This window comes from Anser anser (assembly GCF_964211835.1).
Source record: "Anser anser genome assembly, chromosome: 4".
Classification (NCBI taxonomy): Eukaryota; Metazoa; Chordata; class Aves; order Anseriformes; family Anatidae; genus Anser; species Anser anser.
The window spans coordinates 46414895-46439175 of NC_139724.1; the positions used below are offsets into that span (position 1 = coordinate 46414895).

The window sequence follows — 24281 nt, forward strand, 5'->3', positions numbered from 1 at the left end:
GACCACAGATCATCTCTGTTTGTGGTGTGTGCTGCGAAAATGCGATGAGATTTCTCAGCCTGTATTCCAGGTCCTTTGTGTATGTTTTTAACACAAATGTAACCAGTTCTGGCTCAATTGCTTGAGGAAATACTGGGGTTGAACTGTGAGAGGTCTGTATGTAATCCGTCCTGGAGAGTAGTAATTGCCACCTACTTTCACCTTCTTGACTTGGAAGTCTTGCTCTGAGTACCTGAGGAAGTGTTTTGGAACTATGGCTGTTTGAGAGACAGGATTGTCTGTTGTATCTCAGGATGCTACCGACCAAGTGGAAGAGCAAGGGGTGACACGGCACTGCTGTGCCTCCTGGTAATACTGCGTCTGCTGCTGGAGCTGTCTGTCACTTGAATCCCTTGTTGGAATGCGGAGAGCTTAAGTGGGGGGCTCTGAAAGCTCCCAGAACAAATAGTAGGGCGGATTGGATGGGAAGCAGCTGTCAGGCAGTGCTCAAACACTCCGTGGGTGAGGCAGGAGCTGTGGCTGTGTGTGCTGGCTCTTAGCTCTGTGCTACAGCACGGCACATAGTTGGTGCCCAACCCGGGGCTCCCGGGTGATGCTTTGAGCGCTGCTAGCTGGCCTGCTGCAGAAGGCAGTTGTGCTGGCTTTTCCTTTGTGGATTGTGCACCATTGTGCAATGGAGACAGCGAGACCTGATTTGCAGAACTGAGAAGTAACTTGGATGTGAAAGCTGAAGCGCGGCAGGAAGTGTCCGTGAGACTTGAGAGAAGGCAAACTGTTACCAAAAGCCACCTGAGCTCTGGTGCTAAGCAGGGTGAGCTACACAGAGGGGTAAAATTGATAATATAACTGGAAACGCTTGTGGTAGTAGGATGGCAGATGTTGTCAGCCCCTGCAGACATCTCTCCTTGAAGGAAGTGCCGATGGATGTGCCAGGAAAGCCCTGAAATCATTGCAGCCTGAGGCTTGCAGACCCCGTCCTGTGAGCAGATCTCTGCCTTTACCGAAGCTCCAGGGGCTGAGTGAGGTTCCCCTGGTGTACAGCATGCTGGTGATGGGGGCTCCAGGTCTGTGTGTCACCTGGGCATTAGGTACCCGTGGTACCTCACCTGTGACACGGGCTGTTGTGACATAATGTGATGGGACTAGAGGGGGCACTTGGACCCGCAGGCATGGACGGATGTGGAAAGATGAGGGACGTGTGGCCTGGGAAATGCTGTGCTCGGTTCTAAGGTACTGTGCAAGCCTTGACAGGAGCAATCCTCTCACAGGGGCTTTCTTGGGTGAATTCAAGGCATTTTAGCAGTCATCTTTGGTGACTCGTTCCTTAAAATAATCCTTCAGCACGAGGGAACTGAGCTGTTCCCTTCCATCACCCTTGCCTACTCGGGCTCACTCATCACACGTGCTCACTAACAACAGCTGACCAAGGAACGTGTATGTGGTGTTTTTTTCAATGCCTTACACACACCTTTTAAAAGAAATTTTCTCATCTGTCCCTGGTGACTGAGCCTGTTTCCTATGCAGGGGAGCACTTGGTGAGCAATTTGCTTGACAGTTGTTTCCCTAGCTTTTCCAGTAGCTATCGGTAGTGATCCGCCCATATTTCTCTCTGCACTGTTTCCCTTTTCCTCTTAAATGACGCAGGCTGCGTGATGAGGCATGTCACTCATCAGAGTGGCAGTCAGGCCTGTCGGGACTGCCCCCGGGGAACCCCTGTCTGTTATGTGCTGGCTGGTTTGTCACATTGCCCCCTCTCCCGTGCCGCCACGCTGAAATGCAGAGTAATGCCTCTGTTCGCTTTTTCAGGGCTTCCTTCCTAAAATGCAGACGTTTCCTTCATCCACAGAGCTGTTTGAGATGCTGCCTTGTACCCCTCTGTACTTGTTCTTCACTGACGTAACATAACCACAGCTGTCTGGGGCGATGCTTTGTCGCAGATAGCAGCAGAAGTCAGTGCTGTCATAAACTGGGACTCAAAGGATTTTACAAGGACTCAAACTGTGCCTCATGCAATAGCTGTACCTGTACATTTGCTGTAAGAGCTTTCTGGTACAAGGAAGCAGAGGAAGGCGTCCGGTATCACCCCAGGAAATTTCCTGATGTGTTCTCAGGTTTCTCTCCAGAGGTGAGCTCAGAGCTGGATGAGTGAGGGCCCTCCAGCCAGGCTTGGTGGGGGAGACTGCCCAGTGGGAGCGGTGGGGACAGTGAAATACAAACACCGTGACACTTGTACAGCTTGGCTGCTGAGGCTGTACCGAATTCTTTACCCACTGACATAACTCTGTGAGATTCATCACATTTGATGCATTTATTCCTGCAGTTGGGTTCACCGCGGGGTGCTGTTTTTCCCTTGTAAATTTAGTGCTGCTTTACAGGGTGGATGTTTCTATTTTCCGTCCCACCTATTAACTATTTTCCACCCCACCTATTAAGAGGCATGTAAACTGGAGCTCCTGTTTGCTTATGATGTCTAAGAACATGTCTTCACTGACTAGCAACTTGAGAAGATTGCTGGGCCAGTGGTGAGGTGCTCCAAGTATTTGTGGGTAGTTTTTTTTCTGCTGCTTATTGAAAGAGGAGTTGCTCAGAGCTGGCGTCTGCGAGAACGAGGTGAGACAATGCAGACTGTAACCGTACTGTTTGGTTCTGCTTAAAGCATTGATGTATTTTAAATGCGTCTGCAAAATAAATCCTGACACTTAACGGCTTCCCTCTTGCTAGGTGCTTTGTCTTGTGTTCGTGTAGTGCATTTTTTGAACGTCAGGGTATAGTAACAGAGTACTCTGGTTGCAGTAGGTGTAGCCAGAATTATCTTCTCACCAGGATTTTGTACTACAGTCTTTGTTTCTGGTCATTCTGCAGGTAGGATATTATCTTTTCTTACACTGACCAGTCAAGGAAATATTGAATGCCTCATCTAAACAGAAAAAGAGACGATGAGCTTAAACAGACCAAAAACAATAATAGTGATGTTAATACTATTAATTGGTCTTCTGACTTGTGGGTATTGTGCAGCTGACTTCAACATTTTTTCAGATGCTGAGTACTGCATAGAAGTGTTTTTAACTGAAGGCACAATTTGTGACTAACGTATCTCCAGGCTTGAAGATGCTAGTCTTAAAGCAAGAGACCAAGTACTTTTTAATGCAGATTGAAGTCATTAATGTTGGCAGGATGGCTTTCCTGATAAACAAGCTGAATTCACTAAGGAAGTTAGACCTCCATGTTGTTACTTGATTTCTCAATGTCTCGATATAAACTGACACCAACTCTGAAATTTCAGCTGTGTAACTTTCGGTTTTGTTCAAAGCACAAAATATCTGCAGTTGTTGTATCAGGTAGTGCAGACTGGAGATTTCTGTAATGAGCTTGAGCAAAGTGGAAAATACCAAGCTGGGTTCCAGTTTCTCCATGCAAGCCACCTCGTTCTTTTAATGCCAGTACCTAAAAGTAGTTCTTACTGTGTGGGCCATTTGGGGAGAAACTGGCTGTCTCTTGTTTGTTAATAAATGCTCCCTGCTTCGAGTGTTCACCAAAAAAAGAGAGAGAAAAGCAGCAAACAAAACATGGTGAGGGTGCTGGGGAGGCACGCAGAGGTGGGGAGGATTGGAGCTGTGCTGTCTGCAGTCTGGTGCGTGCTGTGATGGCTGGCTTGAGCCCACCGTCAGCGCTGGGTTTCCTGCCTGCTGACTTCCCACGTCTACTCGACGTGGGATTTGTTTAAACTGAAACACTTTCAGGTTGAACATATGTGATACCAAAAATGAACTGTACAAAGGCTGTGCACCAAGCCTTTTCTATTGTAACAGAGTCTGTTTTAATACCAGGCTGCTGCGGCTGCAAAATGGACAACTGAGGAGGTTTATGAAATGTGTGGCACAACAGAAGTGCTGCAGTATAGCTCTTAATTTTTAAAGGGAAGAAATCCTTCTTTGCACTGTCAGTGTTCATAACAGGGACGGGCAAGGACACTCCTTACCCATGGGGATTTCAGCTTGTAGGAAGATACCCTTCTTTCTGTTGTTATTTACAAAATAATAAAAAAAATAGCGTATCACCAAGGGCTTTGCAAAGTGTTCATTGGCAGCTTAGGCAGACAGCCCATGAAATGTGTAGATTTGAAAATTTTATCCGATGTAGAAGGGAAGAGAAGTAAGGTGTTCAGTTGGTCCAGTGTCCAGAATTGTTTTGGTTAGTTACTTTGAGCTCTGATTTGTGTTAACTCAGGTTTCACTGTTAGAATGGCTGCAGTGGCAAGTTTTCCTTAATTTTACTCCTTCCTGTGTGCTACCACCCCTTGCAGGGATGCGTGTCCCTGTGTCCTGTGCTTCTGAACAAAGATACAGGGTCAGTTACCCTTCTCCTGCCTGGCAAGCCCAAATGAAATTTGCTGTATGGCTGGGAAAACATGCCACGTTTATGCTAGTAAGGGCTAATTCCTAAGTAATCTTGGACCAATATCATAAGAACTTGAGGAAATCAAAGCCAAGTGTCGTAAAATCCGATCTAATCTAGGATCTTGTCAGCAGCCTTGTGAAAGAGTCAAATCCCATACTTGCTGAGCGCTGAAAAAAAATTAGGTTTAAAGCTTTCTGTTAGTGTACCTTGTTGTTTCTGCACTTCTACATGGCTCTGTCGTGCCAGGAATTGCCACTACATCTATTAAAGCTCTATCCTGCGGCTCCTGACAGCTTTCCAGTTCTGAGGGCTGTGTTAATAGGACTTGGCATGCACCTGACAGGGGTCACCATCGTTGGTTTCCTCAGCCAGGTCATAGTTGAATCAGCTTCCTTTTGTGTGTCCAGTTTAAATTCATTTGCTATTCATAATGTTTTCGGTATGACTCTAGACTCAGCAATCTGGACTCGAAGGAAGTAGATGAGATAAAATTGGGCTTGTATTAAAGTACGAGTTCCCTGCTCGATAGCAACATCCAACCTAAACACTATGTTCATCTGAGCACTTACACAGAAAGGGGGAGGGAGGCGATGGAAAAGCTTTCTTGGGAAGACAGCATTATGGATCTCCCCTCTGTGGCGTGCACATCTTGAGTCCTACGTTAGTCACACTTAACTAGACCAGAAAACGGAATGCGCAGATAGGAAGTGCTGTGTTGTTGTGTGCCCCTAAAAGTTTCAGCGGCAGTTCAGTTACCAAGAACAGGGGTGGAAAAAGTGGTAAGGCAGGGGAATGAGGAAATGTAGCAACTGGTGAGGAGGCGCAGGTGTCTCGGTGGCTGTGGGCTTTTGAGATTTAAAAAAAAAAATTAAAAAAAATCCCTGCTGGACAGCGCAATCCTGGTAGCTTTGATAGCTTTAAAAATGCACAAAGTTCTCCAGACACTCCTGATACCACCTGCGTAGTGCTCAGTGGTGTCAAGTACTTTGTTGTGTGTTCAGGGAGGACCTCGCACTTCTCAGTCAGTTCTCAGAGGTGTCAGTTCTGGGTCCTGTCTCTAAGCACACCCGAACTACCACGTGAGGCTGCAGAAGCAACTCGTCTTGCTGTGACTCGCTCTGCAGCCCGGTTTCCAAAAGCCCCGGGGCTGTGTGCACGTGGCTGCGGGCTTTCTGCTGTGCTCGATAGGGGCTTCGCGTGGCCAGCAGCCCTGGCTGCCCTCCCGCTCGCTTCCTGCCTGCCGCCGTGCCTAGCGAGTGCATTGTGCTGCTCTCCTCTCGCTTCGGCGGCTGGAAACTTCCCCGGGGTTACTTCTCTTCTGTGAGAGCAGCACAGTAGCAGAACAGCCATTTCCTACAACCTAAACAAGAGGCCTTGTGTACTGATGTGGCTGCTGTTCAAGTCAAGGGAAGGCGCGGATCGATGGAGACCAAAGTTACGCAAGTGCCCGACTTAGGTCTCTCTACAGTGTCAGTTACTGCAATGCATAAAGCCCAGCTCCCACGTGCACAGGCACCTCATGGGAGCAGCCACGTTCCTTGATGGTGGAAGGCTTCCCAGGCCATTAAAAAAACGTTTCTTGTAGCATGTCATTCTGGCTGTTTTCCCCGTGCACCGGTGTTTGGCAGGTGCCCAAGCCGAAGGCCAGCACAGGCAGCCTGCTGTGCGCCTGTTGCGTTCTGTCCCCCTCGTCAGCTGAGGGTTGTGCGTGGTTACCTTCCCCCTGAGTGGCCACGTAGACCTGGATGCTCTGGTTACTCTCCTAAAAAAAGAAAAAACCAAAACCAGCGAAGTCACAGCAAGACGAGTTGTTTCCCCAGCCTTGTGTGGCTGCTGGGACGAGGTGCCTGCCGCTGTGGTGCAGTGTGCCATCCCCCAGGCTGGGACTGCTCTTGGCCTCACCCCTGCGTTTGGAAGAGGGATGGTGGGAATGGCTGTGCTCTGCCTTGTCCCCGTCTTATCTGTCTGGGCTTTCTTCCCAGGGACGGAGCAGGGACCAGCCCTTGTGCTCAGCAGCTTGCACAGTTCTCACTTCTGGCTGCTCGCTCAGACAAGCTAGGAGGGTGAGCAAAGTGCCTTCGGTATTCCCCTTCGTACACCAGTACTGGGGCCGGCTGCTGTGTAGGAGGGTCTTTGCCCTTACTGCAGCATTGCTGAGAGGTAGAGGTCAGCGTTGGGATTCACTCTGGACAATCAAACACCTTCCTAGATGTTTTTTTGTTAGAAGCAGAAGCTGCTCCATTGCAATGGCATTCCTGCTGCAAGCTGTAGCTTATTGGGAGTTCGAGTGTGTAAATGTTCATCCCTCATCCACTTAAAAACTTCATAGTCTGTGGAATTTGTTAGAAAACTGGTTGCCTTCGGAAGGCTGTGACTAATTGTTGTAGTAGCAGGGATTTTTTAGTGCTGCTGTGCTGGGTGCAGCTGGGACCAGCAGACACAGAACTGCAAGAAATGGGCGATGGGAGGGAAGCCTGTGCGAGTGTGCCTGGGCCTGTCTGTGCTGCACGTGCATCAGTGCTGAATTCCGGGTCATGCAGGAAGACTTCTCTAGTTTATTCCACAAACCTGTCGGCTCCAGCCATCAGAACCCCCCAGCCTGACGTGAAAGTGGCAGCGCTTGGTTGTGAGGATGCACAGTGTGTGGGGCCCCGCTTAGGCTCGAAAGGGTAATGTTGTGCTGCAGCAAAGTACTATTATTAGGAATTGTTTCTTCGGACTTTATTGCAGCGTGGTGTTAGAAACTTGGTGTCCTGAAGGGGATTTGGAAGAAGAGACCTGTCACCAGGCCCCCGTGGGCTCTTTGCCTACACAGGGGGCAGCTGGGGTTTGCCAGAGGGGCCCTGCTCCCACCTGGAAGCGGTGCAGCAGGGCTGTGAGGTGCTGGGCTGGCCGAGGCCACGCATCCTCCGCCTTCTTCCCGAGCACGGGGAGAAGCGCAGCACGGCCTCACGCTCCCTGAGGCACGTGGGAGCAGAGAGGAGCGGTGTCATTCACTGCTCCCGAACCCCAGCTCCTGCTGCAGTTTCTATCCAAATTCCCGTTATGAGTTGGAGTTTGCGACCCAGTCGGGCTTGCGGAGGTGGCGCGCAGCCCCGTGGGGGTCCCCCGCAGCCCTCCGCCGGCTCCGCACGAGCTCACTTCTCCCTCCCGGTCCTTGCTCAGCAGGGCTGCAGGCCGGGAGTCAGCGCCACGAAAATGGGTTTCCGTTGACCGGGGAGGCGTTGCAGGCAGGGGAAAAAAAAAAAAAAAGGGCAAAAAAAAAAAAAAAAAAAAAAAAACCAAAAACGGGGGAGGGAAAGGAAAAAATTTGCGTTGGGTCACAGGGCGTCTGGGTGTCAGCTGGCTGCTGCGTGCGGCGGGAGGGGAGCCCCTCGGCGCAGGACGGGGCAGCAGCGGTGAGCGGCGCCGGGCGCCTCGGAGCCGCGCGTGGGGAGGGAGCCGGGATCGCCCCGCCGGGATCGCCCTGCACGGCAGCGGCGGCGCTGCTCGGGGGCCGCCAATGAAATCCGAAACCCGGGGCTGCGTCTGAGGGCCGGCCCTGGGAGGCCGCCCCAGCCTCCCGACCCTATATTTACGCACCCGCACGGCCGGAGCCGCGCTTCCCAACTTTTCGGGGCGCTCCTCGTCCGGCGGCCGGGAGCTGGGGCTGCGGGCGCCCGGATCCGCCGAGCGCTGGCGGGAGGGGGAAGGAAAGGCGGCCCGGAGCGCGGGCGAGCTAAAACGAGCCGTGGCCGCTTCCCGGGCCGGCTCGGGAAGCCGCCGCGTTGATGGGTGAGAGCGCCGGCCCCGCCCGGGGCAGGTAGGAGTCCTTGCCCGGGGAGCTCGCCGCGGCCAGGAGCGGGGTAAGGCGGCTCGGCGCTGCCCCGGGGCTCGCTGGCAGGAGGGCACGGTGCTGGCCGGCCCGGCGCGGCGCGGTGCGGTGCGTGCGGGCAGCCCGAGCGTGGCCGCGTGCTGCCACATCCGCAGCCAGCAGCGTGCCTCTCGGCCGGGCGCGGGGGTGCGGGCACAGCGGGCGGGATCGCAGGGCTCGTGGCTTCAACGGGAATAAAAGCCCTTTGTGCTTTCTGCAGTGCCCACGGTGATGTTCGTCTCGGGATTTGCGCTGGTTGTCCTAACGTCTTCTTTTCTTCTCCAGAACTGCCTGTAGCAGGCTTTCAGACGTGACATGCCCACTGGGACAGGCTTCACAATAAGCACTTTGATTTTAATCGCCAAAGAGTTAGGCAATCTTCAGTGCATTTGAGTTACTGAGCGGATTTCTTTTTTAAGATAAGGCAGTAGTCATCCTTGTTTTCCTCGTCATTTGGGCTTGCAGGGAATATTTATCTGTCTGTATTTGTTCCAGTAACATGCAGGCAGTTGCCGATGGGGGTGGGGGTGCATTCTTTTTCAGCTGTGGTGAGTAGTAAATAAATCGTGTTCAGCGTTAGAGACGTTGTACAATAGGTAAGTGGAAATAAACTGCAGGGCCTTTTTTAGGTAGGTGTCCTTGTCCTGCATAGGGAGAAATAAGAAACCAAATTAATTCCCTGTGTAAGCGTAGTGACTGTAATACTTGGAATTTGTCTAACGTGAATCTGAATTGTGTTTGTGTTAAGAAGCATGGTTGCTGGGAGAAGACAATAACTCTGAGATATCAGCTGTCACCAAGGTGCTGTTCGGTTAGGTGTTCGTGTAGGGGAGCAGTTCTGTACCTGTAAGATGACGGTGTCTTCCTGTGCATTTGGGGGGAAAGGTTTCCCCTTGAACTAAGAGTTAAGGGAGGGTGTTGTGGCTATGCAAGGGGCAAAGCATCCCATCGCTGCCAAAATCAGTTTAGTACCATGTTGTACTTGCGGGAGGTGCGCAGAAGTATGAGCAGAGGGAAAGACAGAGTGAAGTTTGATCTCCAGTCCCTGTGAAAATCTTGTGCTCTGGCAAGTCCTGTTATTGCAAAAGGTATCCTTCAGTATGTGATACAGTGGCTTGAGTTAAAAATAAATGTGCTTAGAACTTGTGTTTCTTCATGCATGATGCCTAAAGTTTTGTCTGCCTCTTGTTTGGTTTGTGGTCTTGTCTCCCAGCTGCTTTTTTCTTTGCATGGTCTTTTCTTGGCTTTCATTTCCTGATAAGATAAGGAGAGTTAGCTCTGGAATAAAGAGTGTGCCCACACACACAGACAAACTTCGGCTGCCTTGTGGCTGAGCAGACTGCACGTTAGCTGTCAGACATAAAGGAAAGGACAAGCCATCTTCTCAAACTCTAAGACAAGGAACACAGTGAAGGAAAACATGGCGTGTAGGAATGCTGTGTTCGCTGTCTGGTAGGTGGCTTCTGTGATGCCGAGGACTCCAGGCAGAACAGGTGGCTGATATTGCTGGACTGCAAGGAAACAGATTTCTGTAGAGTTTGTTACTCCCCTGTCAGTTTGGGCAGGAATAGACATAGGAGGTGGCTGGTGGTGCGACGAGCTGCGTGCTGAGAGACCTGTTCCTGTTCTGCAGCCTCTTGCACGCATCCTTGCTCTTCCCTTCTGCTCGGCAATTTTGCTGCTTCCTTTTGGGTGGTCAAAGTGTGGATGGTAAGAACCAGAGAGAAGCTGTGTGTTAATTTTGTATTGAATGGACTACAGATAGAAAATGAACCATAGGAGTCCTTGACTAGCTCCCATTAAAGCTAGGCAACTTCTTCCAGAAAGAGATGGTTTTGCTAACAGGAAGTCACTTGACACTCTCAACCCAACATTCTGCAGTATACTCGCTCGGTGTCATTATCAGTCTGAAAGTATGTGCTTTACTACTTGTTTTATTTGTTTGTCTTTAGCTACCTGCTTTGTTAGCTCTGGTGCTTATTAGCTCTTTGTATGTTCAATAGCCTTCTTCTTTCAAATTTCTGCTTCATCTGAACTGCTGCCTTGCTCTTGGCCTTTGTTTTTTGTAGAAGTGAAAATCCCAGTTCCTTCATTACGTTTGGAGGTCGTTTATTCTACTCTTGAAGTGGTTTCCAGTTTTCTGACATGCTCCTCAATGTTTGAATACCTGCACTGGAGGTAGCACTTGAGGTGCAGTCTTGTTGAATCCAGAGACGTAACAACCTTTATATTGCAATTTTCTTTCTCCTCGTTAAATTGCCTTGCAATGGCACAAGTCAGGGGGCGGTTGTGTTGAGCGGGGCCCTCGGCTGATGTTGCAGAAGGATGCTCTCAGGTACTGTCAGCTCTTGGCAGCCCGTGCGACGTTGGGCCAGAAGGCGCTGGCTGGTGCCCAGACAGCCGTCTGTCCGTCGCCTTTCCTGTTCACAATTAACCGCTTCCCTGGTACTCGTCACCTGCACGGGTTTTCAGCCACTGTCATATTTTTGCTTCTAAGCCGTCGGCTGAGCAGCAAAATAAGGTATTTCCCCTGAGAGCAGAAACCACCTGCACCGGGAAGGTTCTTCATTTGCAGTCACGCTCTGTGACTGGGCTGTTAACTGTTGATTTCGCGTTGTCTGCCTGGCTCAGCTTGTGTCTTGTTGGCCTTCTGGACCAAAACATTGCGCTCCCCAAGCCTCCAGGGGCCTCCGGGGAGCCCACGAGCACCCTGCTTTCAGCTATAAGCAGCTCGTGTTGTTCCTTGCAGCCCTGCTTTGTTCTGAGGGGCTTGTGTGCGCTGCGGCTCACCAAGACAAACCTGTGTTGAATTCCTCAGCAATGCTTATGGAGTTTTCTGTCATGAAATACCATCTGTTTTCTTATGTTTAGTTCTGCGCAGTAAGGTATTATATCAGTTATGAGCAGTACCTCTTTAGAAAAGAGGTTTCACACCTGTTGCTTCCAAGAATTAACCAGTTAATTCCCATCCTTTTCCTACAGTTGCCCATGGTTTTAGAGCAGCTCGAAGTTGCATCTGGCTTGGTGTTCTTTGCCTGCCACACCGAACAACCATTATGTGTTAAAAAAGTCAAAATGCAAGAAAAGTGACGTAGGGCCACGTGCGTTACCAAGGGCTATGGGAAGGCTGTGAAGGGGCCGCTTGGGCCCTTCTCTGCCAGGACAAGAACACCAGGGTGTATCTGAAGGCAGTGGTGGTGCGTTCAAAACAAATGAAAGGAGGTAGGACTGCGCACAAGTAAGATGTAAATAAGGTCTAATTAAGATGCACAGATGCTTGCTGGAAAATGTTGTGGTTAGTAAAGGGAAAACCCAGGTTTCAGGGGTAGCTTGCTGAAAGTGACATTCTGTGCTTGTGTTATTTCTGCTTGGCCCTGAGGTTTAACCTCAGCCCCTCAGAGATGGCACGCTGGGCTGGAGAGACGACTTCTGTCCCCTCCTAGGCGCCCATTTGCTCCGTCACGATCCTGTTTTGTCTGGATGTTACGTAACTAGGGGGAAAAAAATAACCTGGTATTCTGTTTGGTGCTTGATGGAAGGAAACTGAAGGACCACAGCAGACCGTCGCTTGCCTTGCTTCATTCAGAGCTGCGTGGACATTAGGTTGGGTAAGAAGTGGTGTTGGTGAGCACGCTGGGATGACCGTTTGCACTTGTGATTTTTGAAGGCTGCAGCCTTGTCTGAGCAGTGTTGCAGGGATGAGTGTTTAGAAAGTGAATCCCACGAGCGAGTCCCGTGTGCTGGGGCAGAGCAGAGCTTGGAAGCCTGCTGCGGGTTCCTTGGGTAGGCAGTCCTTCTCCGTGCGCCCTGCTGGCACCTTGGTGGGGTGTCCCAGTGGGAAATGAAGAAGCTGAAGCGCTCTGCACGCCAGCACCCAGGAAAGGAGAGCACTGCAGACAGTCAGGCACGGCTTCGTGTGTGTGAGGCCACTGCTGCGTTGCTGGAGCAAGAAAGGTGCTGCAGAGGCTGCAGATGAGATTTGCTTCTCATTCTTCAACTCTTACTCCGTGGATCAGCTGGATGTGGGTACAGCTTGCAACGGCCAAAGTGGCTCATGATTCTTTCAGTATTTTGAGGGGGAAAAAAAGTTCAAGGAAATCTCTAAGCCTTAAGAAACGTTGCTTTCTATGGTAATTCCAAGATCTTCTTGCTACCGTGACTATATTTAGGACTGGCTACTTGAGTCAATTATTACTGTAATGGAGCACTAATCCTGTTCACTTTACCTGCTCGGGCTGGGAACGGGGAATTGCAGTTATCAATACAGAGCACAGTGTGAAGCTCCTCTGTCCTGCTTCCTCTCGGAGCATACCAGACAGAGGAGTAGGTAAATGCAGACGTACCAAGGAGATGAAGGCAAACTTGTGAAAGCTTTTTTTTTTTTTTTTTTTACTGATACCATCGCTCAGTTATCTAAGTATTGTCTTGGAAAGTGCTGTGCCATTTGTGGACTTAGTGGTATTATTCTGCGTGAGATGATGAAGGAAAAAGCTGTACTGTACATCTCTTTCTAGTTATCAGCTCCCTGTCCCAGTATCTGGGCTGTTCAGGAAAGCTGGAGCGAGCAGCGTGCTTGTTGTGTAAGCTTTTTTATTTTGGAGCTCCCGGAGGCTTCCTTCAAGGCCTTGGGTGTCCAGCGGCGCTCTGTGTGGGTCAGCTTGTGTGTGCATCTACTGCGGGGGACGCGTGCGAAGCTTTTACCTCCCAGCCGCAGCTGAGATCAAAATTGCAGGTCCCAAGCGTGGGTAGTTGCTGCTAAGTGGTCTTGCAAAACGCAGTGAGAAATCCTGCAGGCTGGAAAGAAGCTCTGTCTCTGGCAGTTGCAATATTTGTGCAGCTGCTCCCACTTTTTTTTTTTTTTAATTTAAGTTTTAAGCAGCGAGCAAAATTAGGGAGAGGTGTTAGAGGACTTGTCTGGAGAAAGAAAACTTGCTGTGCCTTTTTGTTTGGACATAGTGACACGCCTCATTTTTTTTTTTAAGGGCTATGAGCCCTTCCTTAGGTTTGCAAGTTAAAAGCCTGCTTAGGTTTTGTCTTTAAGCAGAGCTAAAGGCGATCTGCTAGCATCAGAGGTTTGCGGATGGGCTTTGTGTTACTGTACTCCCTGTAGTAATCTGGGAGCTTAATCAGCAGCATTGCTGGAGCCTGAGGTGTTTTGATCCCAGTAACTTTTGATGTAAATTTTGTGGAGTTGAGAAATGAATGGTAAAAGTCCTGGTCAAAAGGCTTAATCTGACAAGTTCTGCCCTGTGGCCAAAAAGGAAGTTTCAGAAAGAAATCGTAGCAGCAACACCACCTGCTAGTCACTAACTGGTTGCAAGCCTGGGGATTAACTTTGTTCGTATGTATGGTGAAATATCATTCACTGTCTGCTCTAAGACAGTCTTATTTGCAGTGCCATTTGCTGTTTTTTTTAAATTAAAAATAAAGCATGCATATAACTCTGTTACATGGCAGTCTGAAGCCTTGAAGGTTCAATTTTAAATACAGTTGAGGTACAAGTACCTCAAAAGTTGATGAAATAACTTTAAATTATTAAGTCATTAGCATGGAAAAGGATTTCGAGCTTTTATGAAACTTTTCCTTGTCCCTGTGTTTGAGGAGCTTTAAGCCCAAACCTTTGAAATAATTTGATGCAAGAAATGTAAGCTCGCTTTGGTTTCCAGCAGCCGTGGATTTAGATGGAGGAAAAAAGCTTGAGAACTTGAACCCTGAACCTTTTTTAATAAAAAAAGGCAAATGAGGAGTGATAATCAAAACCATTTCAAGTGAGTTGAATGGCTTGTATGCTTGCACTCGGAGCAGGAGCCCAATTCAGAGGAGATGGCTGTAAAATACGAAGGAAACAAGTTAGATATCTGAAAGACTTGTTCGTTGTACCAGAAACTCTTCTTCCCGAGGCAGTACAGCAGTACTCACATTGGAGACACTTAAATTCATCCTACAGGAATGTGTAAGAAAGGATAGTTAACATACATTTGTGTAGAGATTTATGACTTTATGCTAGCAGGCTTTCCTAGGGTGGGCTTTCCTCTCAGGGGACACGACTGAAAATGCTGCTGGTGGCTGGAAGAGGGCACTGCTGAAAGTCGCAGTTTTAAATAATCGACACTTGAGGAGAAGACCATAGATCTGGGGGTAAGCAGAGGAGACCAGGTGCCTTTGGGTTGCTTTCTCATCCGCGTGAGCTGCTGGGAGCGTGGTGAGATGCTTCAGCCTCTGTCCGCAGGAGGGAATTGCAGCCAGTGGGTGTGAGAGGGCAGCTTTGATCTCTGTTCGTAAAGGCACTGGGTGGCTCGACATGCTGTAGGGAGACAACTAAGGTAAGGCAGGGGTACCTGTCTGTGTACCCTCCCTGAGCAAAGCGGGATGCCAAAGAACACCTCTAGCAGGGAGGAGCTCCTGGGAAGCCCTGGGGTGCTGGGCTGGGGTGCAGGGAGCTACTGACACAGCTGCTTGATGGTGCTTTTGCACTCCTGGGAAGTAACTGCGTGGCCAGCTCCTGCAAGGCTTCAGGAGCCGTGGCTCTCGGCCGCCGCCAGGAAAGGGCTGAAGCAGCCTGTTGAGCACGCACCACATGGCACACTCGGTGTCAAGACTCGTTATCACGTAACGAGATTAAGCCTTGGTGCAGCAGCGCTGTGCAGTGCAGGCTCGCCTGGGTGGCTGGGGAAGCGCACCGCAGGAGCTGGGCACGGGGCGATCCTCCGCGAGCATCAGCAAAGAAGCTGTAAATGCTGAGACCGCCGGCAGACGTTGGCAGGTTATTTGATGTTGTCGCTCCCGGGATGCTGCTTCGGAGGGCTTCGTCGCCCAGCATGAGCAGGAGGGCTCTGAAACGTGAGTTTGACCATGCTTTATTTTCTTAGGGAGGGACAGAAGAGGGTGCTTAGCCAGAAGGACGCATTAGTTACTATTACTCTGCATGTGTCTGTGCAGTAAATAACCTGTAACTTGTGTCCAGTAAGTAGAGACAAATTGCTGTGCAACGCCTAGTGGAAGTACCCAGCGAAGGAAATCATTACTGGTCTGTGCTGTTACATCAAATGCTGAGGGAGTCCAGGGCAAGGAAATTGGCATTGCAAGGAGCGTCACTGGGAAGCAGAGAGGGCTGTTCATAGCTGCAGCAGCCTAGGCAGGTGGCTGGATGGGGTGCAGATGAAACAATGCTCAGTGCCCGGGGCATGTGCTGCTGCTTTGCTGGGAGGGTGCTTGAGGCTGGCTGGGAGTGCTTTCCTCAGGCCAAAACTGATGCAGCATGACTGCCCAACGTGGCTCTTGGGGCAGGGCAGGGGGCAACTGTGATAGCTGTCCTAACATTTACCACGCAATCGTTTCCCTCCTTCCCTCCTTCCTTCCAGTTCTGCATCAACGTTGTTCTTGTTTTGTACTTCTTTCTTGGAGAAAAAGTGCATCTACACTTGCCTGCCCAATGCTTTGGAGGGCAGTGAGATAGAGGAGGTTTTCATTTATATCGCAATATGAGGCTGTTCTTGCCTGTGATCTACCTTTTTGTGGTTGTAAGGAGTAAAGAGATGGCTGGCCTTGTGAAGAACCCAAGGGATCCTGGAGTTGCCTGGGAGGATGAAAACCAAATAATAAACACATCCAAAATCCCTCTTTATGAGGAAATCACGGACAGTTGGAGCCAGTGCTCGAATGCTGGCTGTGGTGTACCACCAGCACAGCTAAACGGATGGCCGCAGGCTTTGGGGTGCCCACTTGGCGAATATTGAGTGTAGAACTGGTGGCAGCAAGGTCCTTTGCCAATCAGCGTGGAGTTAATGTCCGTGCCCAGAAGGAGGATGAAAACGTGAGCTCAGAAAAGAGCTGAGAGCGCTGCTGGACATCTGGGAAAAGGGGATGCTCCGCTGTGTTTTTAGAAGCAGGCAGACGCACAGCTTTTGGGCATCTGGTATAGATGACTAGCAATGAAAGGGCTCAAGTCTCATTGCAAAAATGAAGAGAGGAGTTATTGGAAATGAGAAATAAATCTGCACCAAATAGGCCTGTTCAACAAGCTTTCTTTATATTTGCAAGCCAGGAGGCTTGAATGGCTCTTCTGGTTTTTCAGCCTGGATGCCTAGACACATTGCTTGGAAACTGATATGAGCAAACAGTTTGTTCTGGGGCTCGTGGAAAGCGGAACAAAAAGAAGCTGTTGTGTTTCTTGGCTAGTCCATCATGTGCAGAATTTTTTGAGACGATTAAGGTAGGAAAAAGTAAAGTGCTATGGAAATCGTGACACGGTCCTGCAATTTCTCCCCTCTTTAACCGGCCTATTAAACTTTTACAGAGCTCTTTAGAGAGCGCCTTTGAGTGGCAACTTGTGATATTTTTGGTGGTGCTGAAAGATCTCTTGAGAGAGAGACTGGTTTTGCTGAAAGCTTGTAGAAAATGTACTGCTTTTGGCCAGGTCTTCATCAGGAGGGTGCTGCCCAGACGGAAGGTGGCCGTCAGCTGTCCTGGGACGAGAGCATACGGGCTGAAACTGCAGGTGGCTGGAGTGAGCTGAACTTTGTGGAAACGACAGGGGTTTTGCTGACCCTGTTTAGCGCTAGTATGCTGTTGTGCAGCATCGTAAAACTAGCAGCTTCTTGGGTTGAAATTGCCTTGAAATGTAGAAGCAATACCAATTTACTGTTAACCAGCATCTTTTGTTAAGGGATTTGGCATGCTGCTGCATCATGAGGATGGCTGTTTGAACTGCGAAGCTTGTGGAGCAGGGATCGGAGGTGCAGAAGGTGAACCCATTTCATGTGGTAGGTCTGCTGGAGCCAGCACAGTCATCTTAAAGCTTCTGAAATTGCAACGGGAAATCAGGAAAAAGTCTCATCCTTAAGGCTGATGCTCCTACAGGACAGGACTGAGTTTGCTTGACGAGCAGGTGATACTCAGCCAAGAAGGCGGGGATGTGCTGCGGTGTGCCCGTCTCTGTGTGCAGAAATCAGGGCTGCTTTGTCCTGGGGATCCTGAAAACAGTGCCCTGGGCCCGGCACGGCCAGCTCCTGCTGATGGCATCTCGGTTTTGCGTGTGCTGTGAGTTCATTACAGCTTCCTCAGTTAACTTGGCGTTGTTCCTGGGGCTACGACATGAAACCTGTGGATACAGAATCGTGATGCCTCACTGCCGTGTATTTGGCTGTAGGTACTTCATCACTATTTGGAAGAGCTTATTTGAGAGCTCTGATGCTTTGCTGCCCACGTGTATTTTGTGACAGCCATGGATTTGTGAGGAGATGAGTGAAGGCGGCCGTGATACATGGAGTAGGGACCCGCAGTCTTGTCCTCTGGGAATGGGCTGCAGAAGTGCAAAGGGTGCTGCAAGAGCAGTCAGGCATTGCCAGCCTGTACAGAAGCCATACCTCCCTGAGAAGTGCTCGTGAATTACTTTAAACATACGTCATCCTCTCTGTGTGTAGAAACAAGAAGTGTATATGGAAGCCATTTGCAGGCTGGGAGAGAGCAGGGGGGGAAATCCACGTTACAAAAACAAATAATTGCCCTGGCTCTCCAGGCCTTCCAACCCCTTTGGTTTACCCAAGCTGGCACTTCTTCGGCGTGTTTGCCTGCTGGTAATAGTGGCACACATCCGCGCTGCCACGACGCGCAGCTGCTGGGCTCCGCAAGGCCTCTGCGGGAAGGAAGTGGTGGACGCCAGCAGCCTGCCAGTAAACGCTTGCATGAAAATAAATGGTCTCTATCAGTCAGGAAACAGACCCTGCATCGCCTTATTGATCACAGACATCCAGCGCAGCCAAATGGAGCTCTGGATTTTATCTTTCTTGCAGAATTCAAGAAAACGCTGTTGGATAGCCCAGGGTGGCACTGGATGAAAACGTTGCGTTAATTTGGGCATTGGGGGCAGCACAACACAAAGGGAAATGAACTCCAGATGCTCTGGTGTGTTGTGCGGGCTTGTGAATTGTCTCAAATGCAGCAGCGAGTTGCTGAACTGAAACTGCCAGGTTTTTGGTGCTTAAAGTGAATCCCTCGTCTCAGCTGGCCATCCATAATTCCCCATTCTCCCTTTGGAAGACCGCGATGTTTTAAAAGCCGCGCAAATAGCCTTAAGCATCAGCAAGTTTCAAAGTATGCCGTGAATGATTCAGTCATTACTCTGTAGTAATTAATTCACAGCTCAGGTCGTCAGGATAACTTGTGCTTTTTTTTGCACAGTTATGCTAATACTGCTGTCATTTTCTGCAGCTAAAATAGAGAAGCCGTTCTTCAGACATGTTTTATTGCTATCGAAGTACAATGTACTCTTGCGATGCCATTATAAGAGCTATTTTTTATTATTTTTCTGGAGAGCCAGATTTTGGCTAGTCCCCTTGTGGGTGTGCAGGGCTGGCAAGTTTTTAATGACGATGATGAGAGCAAGTTCTCTGGAGACAACAGGAGGCCAGGAAGCGTCCAAGCATCTGTGTGTTGGGAGGCTACCTGCGAGCTCGTTCTAACAACAGCGGACCAGAAGGAATAACATTGCTTGGCAGGAAGGGGACAACTCTGTGAGAGCTTCACCAACAGGTTTGGGGTGAACTGGTGTGATTTTTCCTCGAAAAAAGGCTTCCATTTATATTGTGTTAGCCTGTCCTGGAACCCTGTGAAAGAGACAGAGAAGAATTGCTGAGAAAAATACAGTGTGTTAACATGAAACGGGAACCAGGGAAAGGGAACGTCGATGTTGACCTAACAGCGAGCTGAGAAACACGGAGCGTGCTTTTAGACCCTTGGAAGGATTGTTCCAGTTGTTTGTGTCAATCTGCAGGCTGAAAGAGGAAAACTTCTGCACACTGTCTTGCAAATAAGGACTAAATTCCATGTCCTTCAGGGAATGTAGGAAGAAAAATTACTTCAGCGGTTCAAAGGTGATAAAAAAGTAAAAAGCTGTATACTGCTGTTTGGTCCATCACTCGTTTTCACGTCTTCGTATGCTGAAATTCTTGGTTTTGACCTGTTCGGATTAGGCACTGTCTTTGTGCAAACCGCTGTAAAAGCAGTTTTGACTTCGGGGTGTTTTCTTACACACCAAAGAGAATAATTAGCAGGGAGGGATACTGAGATGCTTCATCCTGAACCTTTGTGCTTTCATCCAGTCAGGATGGCATTTAAATCTGTGGTTTGAGAAATCGTGCTGACCTCGCCCTACTGGGGGACTTACACTTGCTGGGCTCTTGCTGGGGTGTGGGGGGCTGCTTTGCGCGTCTCTTGCCTCCCCGGGGGGCTGCCCGCCTGCTCACACGTGCTGTGGGAAGGTGACTCTGCCGCACTGGAGGGTTGCCGGTGGGCACGGCTGGCTGATTCCATGAACCTTACCTGCCTCAGTGAGCTGATGTTAGTCATCCTTCCCTTCCAGTCGTCGTTCCCCTGGCTGTTTGCACCCTTGAAACGTTTTTGGAATGCTTCGTGTTCTTTTCTTGGCTGTCGCGGCGTCAGTCCAGCCAAATGCTCGTCTTCATTCCTCTGCCCTGAATGCCTTCCAAGTTGTCTCTGTCTCTGGGGGAGAAAAATCAAACTCTGAAAAGAAGCTGATAATACGTTGGTATGATGTATTGTTTTCCATATTGAATGGGAGAGCAAGCTTGCAAATCATTTGTTACATATTACCAGAGTTAGGAATCGGTAATGAAGAAAGAGACCAATGCTTACTCTATACTACTTTCAGGCTCTTTTTCATCAGCGAAGATAAGTTGCATTTTTGAAATGTGAATCTCACAAGAAATAGGCTGGAGTAGCCGTGTCCTTTGTTCTGTGTGATTCTTGCAGTTCTTCTGAGCATCGCATGGTCTTTTCCTAAAGTTACTCTTCTATCCAGGAGCAACTGCTGTTTTAGGATCGGAAGGAAAACTCCGGAATAGCTTGGGCAAAGTCTGCAGTTTTATAAAATGTTTCACCGCTTCCAAATGACCACTGTTAAAGCCTTCTCTTCAGGGGTGCCGAGACAGCTTGCTAAGGTTCTGCTTTGCAGATTGAAGCTTGAAATGCTTGTTAGGAAAACGTTTATTGCAGGGCTGCTTGAAAGGCAAAGCCCTGTGAAAAAGAGGGCCGCGAGGTGAGTGATGAGGAGCTGGATGCTCCCCAGGCTGCAGACGCGAGGTCTGTACCCGGTACCCTGGGCTCCTCAGCAACCTCGGGAGGGCTCGCACCACTCGGAGCGTTGCTGGTGCCCTTCCTGCCCTGTGTGAGGGAAACTATGCGGAGCTGCCATCAGGATGCTAAAGCAGCTGTGTTCGGCAACAATGTCTTGAAAGCTGTTCCTCTTAAAGCTCTTTCTGTATTTTCCATTCCATCAGGTGCTATGCTCTTTGTCACGGGCTTTTTGCTTTCACCAGCAGAAACTTGCCCATTCTTGTGGGTATTTTCTATTTCTAAACTGTAATTCAAATAACCTGAGATTAGATTTTAGTACATACGCTGGTTGTTTTCCAGAGAGAAGAACTGGAAGTCATGTTGAAAATATTTTACTTTCATAATGTGTGCATGTGTCTAGACTTCCTTTTGTCTGCCCGCTGCAGTGACATCTTCTCAGTTGTCTTCTGTCTTCCTTTTGCTGTGTGTGGTTTGTAATTCAGTAATAAACTGTGGCTTAGTCCTCCGTGTGAACCGTGACACGGACACGATCAGATTGCCGCCTGCATGTCCCCGGATGAAGGGCGGTGCTGGGTGTGCAGGGAGGAGGCACTGTGCAAAAATGTTTGCCACCTTTCAGTGCTGCTGGTTTCCCGCTTCTAGGAGTTGTTCAATGTTCCCACTGGATGTTAGCTGGGTAAGGGCTGGTCAACCACTTCCCCAAAGAATTTGGCACCAGAAAACAACCATTCGTGTAATTGTAACTGTTCCTGGCAGCTCGTCACCTCTTGTGATTTATAGATTTTTTTAATTGAAGTGCAGCAAGGCTTAATTTTCAGCACGTCTTGTAAGCTAGCATCCAATATAAGTAATAACACTGTGTGTTGAATTTTCAGGTGTTAGGATGTTTCTGAAACCATCGGTTTTAATGAAAAGCAGGACTTGAAATCAAATTTGAGATGATAAGATAGTTAGAAAGCTGTGGGGTTTGGAACAAGCTTCGGTAGGGTTCGGTAGGAATGTGATCATAATTGTGCTTTAACAACCTTAAAATGATGCTATTCATCTTCTCAGGAACTGTTCTGCATAGTTGAACTTGTACATGAATCTGGCAGTAAATCACATACAAGGATTTATTACCAGGTAGCAACTTCAAGTGATCACTGTGATAAATGTCTGCTGCTTTGTTTATATTGTTGTTCATTTAAAATCCTGCGTAAATCTTGCCTCTGTAATACTGTAGAGGAGCTGCTATCTTTTTTTTTTTTTTTCTGCCAGTATTCACTTATCTTCTAGGCAGAAAGAGCTGGTTGTGAGGCTGTCCTTAGTCTTGGAGTTCTCTCCTGTAATTATTGTGTGGTGGTGCACTAGTGGCAGACTCGGTGTCAGCGATAGGTTGGGTGTCAGGCTCACTTGTCCCCTGACAAAAGTCGATCTTTTCAGAGAGGTTCTCATCCTCACTCTGTGATGGCTTCAGGATAGAAAAGGCAGTAATCAGGCTCTAAAATGACTGCTTCTGTTTTGCTTCAGAGTTTCTTCTCTGTACTTGTACTGTGGTTGCATCTCGCAGAATTAGCGGTCCGGAGCAAATACCCCGGGGAAGGTGAAGTGCTTCTCTTCAATGCCTTTTTCAGACTGCTACAAAACAGTCCCTAAGTATTTCAGGGTTGGAAAACCAATTAAAACGGAGAGGGTCTGGCTGTTCTTGTTTGTGTATTCTCTTCTCCTCCTTCTGTGTGTCATTCCTCAGTGACAGGTCCATTGGGCAAGTACCCTGATGTCGGCATAGCCTTGCACCAGCATCTGCAAAGATGTGTGCAGTGCTAGATCCTGTCAGTCTGCTGACAGGATGGCAGGTCGAAATGTCCTCATGGGGTAGTGGATAAGTCTTTCTGGGATTGCCAGACAAGTCCGTTCTTAGCTCACTTACTGCCCTCCTTGGGAAAAATGCGCCACTTCACTGTGTGTGTGTGTGTGTTAAAACCCTTTACTTTGATGGGGTTTGAACATGCATGCTACTCATCCACCTGCGGTTTTTCAGATGGGGAAAATGAACCCAGGCCTCTCTTACTGGTACTAATTGCTTCAAAATGGGAATCTTTATAGCTTGGCCAAGAATTTGCAAAGAACAATTGGGGTTGTTCCAAGTGAAATTTTTCAGTGCTTTGCTTAGTGTGAAACAGCAGAGATGCAGCAAAACATGTTAGCAAACAAAAAAACCACACTGCTTATTTGATGTTGTCCCATTTGCCCCAGTGGAATTGTCAGGTGGTGTCAGCCGTAGGGATAACTTCGGTGCTATCTACAGTGACCTGATGGTACTGATGAAGATGAAGTAAAAGCAGAAGTTTTCTTGGTGGTTTAGCTCTACGTACTCTGGTTTTATCTTTAAAGCCAACTGTGTTCTACAGCCAGCCATTAGTAACTGTAAAAAATGCTTTGTACAGGATTTAGGATGCCCAAGCCCTGAGAAGAATCTCGTCTGCCCCACATTGATGAAAGATGAGCAAGATCCATCAGAACCTTGATAGTACAGGGGTGTGTGTGGGGGAAGTTCAAGAGCAAAGGGGTGGCATGTCTCGAGTTTTTCAAGATCTTTCCAGGAATGAATCCCAATATTTCTCTGTCTTGTCAACAAAGAAAGCAGTTTGCGCTGTTGAGAGCTAGGTTAGCTACCAATGCCCATTTGTATTTTGTCATCTGAGCTATGAGTCTGGTAGAGCGGCAAACCTCAGAAAATGAAATGATTGACCTTGAGGGATTCATACAAAATTCCTTATGGAAATGAATTTCTTGAATATGTCTGAAAGAAAAAAAAAAATTCAGAGGCTTTGAGCTGTGTTTCCTGCACAAACAAAAGTATCGCACCGCACCAATTAAGCAATGATGTTATTTGCTGAATGCATCCAGATCTGCACAACACGAGGCTGTTACTTCATAGCTACAGGATTTTGAGGGACAGCTTCTGGTATATCTGACGTTATCATCCCTGATCAGATCTTTTTGTTACTCCTTTTATCCCTTGAAAAGAATGCAGGGCTGAGTATTGCCTTTTAATGCACTTGTAACTTGCAGTTTGTGCCTGCTTTACCCAGGCCAACCAATGCTGCAAAGTTCCTGTGTATGTTTAAAAACAGCTTATCCCAGGAAGGCAGATGAAAAGCAATAACTTGTTGCCCATATGTGATAATTTCACCTGTAGTAAAACTCATGCTGCTGCGGAGCATTCTCTGGAAGCCCTTTGTGTGAGAAGTCGTTTGAGAGCAGCCTTCTCCTTCCTCCCAGTTCTGGTGGAGGATCCAGCTGTCTTCATTCAGCACCTTGCTGTCTTGCAATCGGATTGGCATGGAAAGGAGGAAATGTTCCCAACGTGCAGGTAGCTTTCCAGCAGTACGAGAATTGGGGAGTTTTGGAAACGATCAACTTCTTTAAGTACCTATCCAGAATTATCATCCATGTGAAAAGAGCTCTGTATGGTTTGATTGGTAATTCATTTGTCCTAGTCTTACTTGTCATATTTTGGTGAGTAGTCGTACACGTACAAGTGTAAATATGTTTAATTAGCAATGGACATTAGAAGACCAGTAATTAAAGAGAGAAAGTGTTGTAGTAATCAGCAAATATTAGGGAAAGAGATGACCTGAAAAATTTGCATCCTACCTCAGAAGTTCCCAAGTCAGAGCAACTTAATGCAGAGCTTACTGATCAGTCTAGTTCCTATCCAACTGTACCGAAGGATGGAGCTTTGAAGGAGAATTCTTCCACGTTAAAAAAACTCCCAATGTGTGCAAGTATTTTCAGAATGGATAAACCTGGGAAGCTGAGTTTTAAGTGTGTGCTTTTAGTGTTTTGGCCTCAGTCAATGGTACGTTAATGTTCAAGGACAAACGAAGCCTTCAGGAAGCTGAGCACATACCCTGTTTCAGTCTGTGTTTGTGGTCCCCAACAGCAATTAGAG

The 24281-nt window shown here is 48.5% G+C and overlaps 2 protein-coding genes across 6 annotated transcripts in view; both read left to right on the forward strand.

Annotated features, from left to right (window-relative positions):
- Nucleotides 1-7430, forward strand: part of LOC310899560 (uncharacterized protein) — a 56975-nt gene extending 49545 nt beyond the window's left edge. The window contains exon 6 of the mRNA XM_083836049.1: nt 7129-7430. The gene's annotated coding sequence lies outside the window, so the exon portion shown is untranslated. The remainder of the gene's footprint in view (nt 1-7128) is intronic.
- Nucleotides 7431-7671: 241 nt separating this feature from the next.
- ARHGAP24 (Rho GTPase activating protein 24) overlaps nt 7672-24281 on the forward strand; it is a 181852-nt gene continuing 165242 nt past the window's right edge. Inside the window, exon 1 of one of the 5 annotated variants that reach the window (XM_083836009.1) lies at nt 7672-7796. The gene's annotated coding sequence lies outside the window, so the exon portion shown is untranslated. Of the gene's footprint in view, nt 8244-11537; nt 11860-24281 lie in introns of those variants that run through there. The other 4 variants (XM_083836006.1, XM_083836010.1, XM_083836008.1 and 1 more) reach the window with 4 other exon arrangements.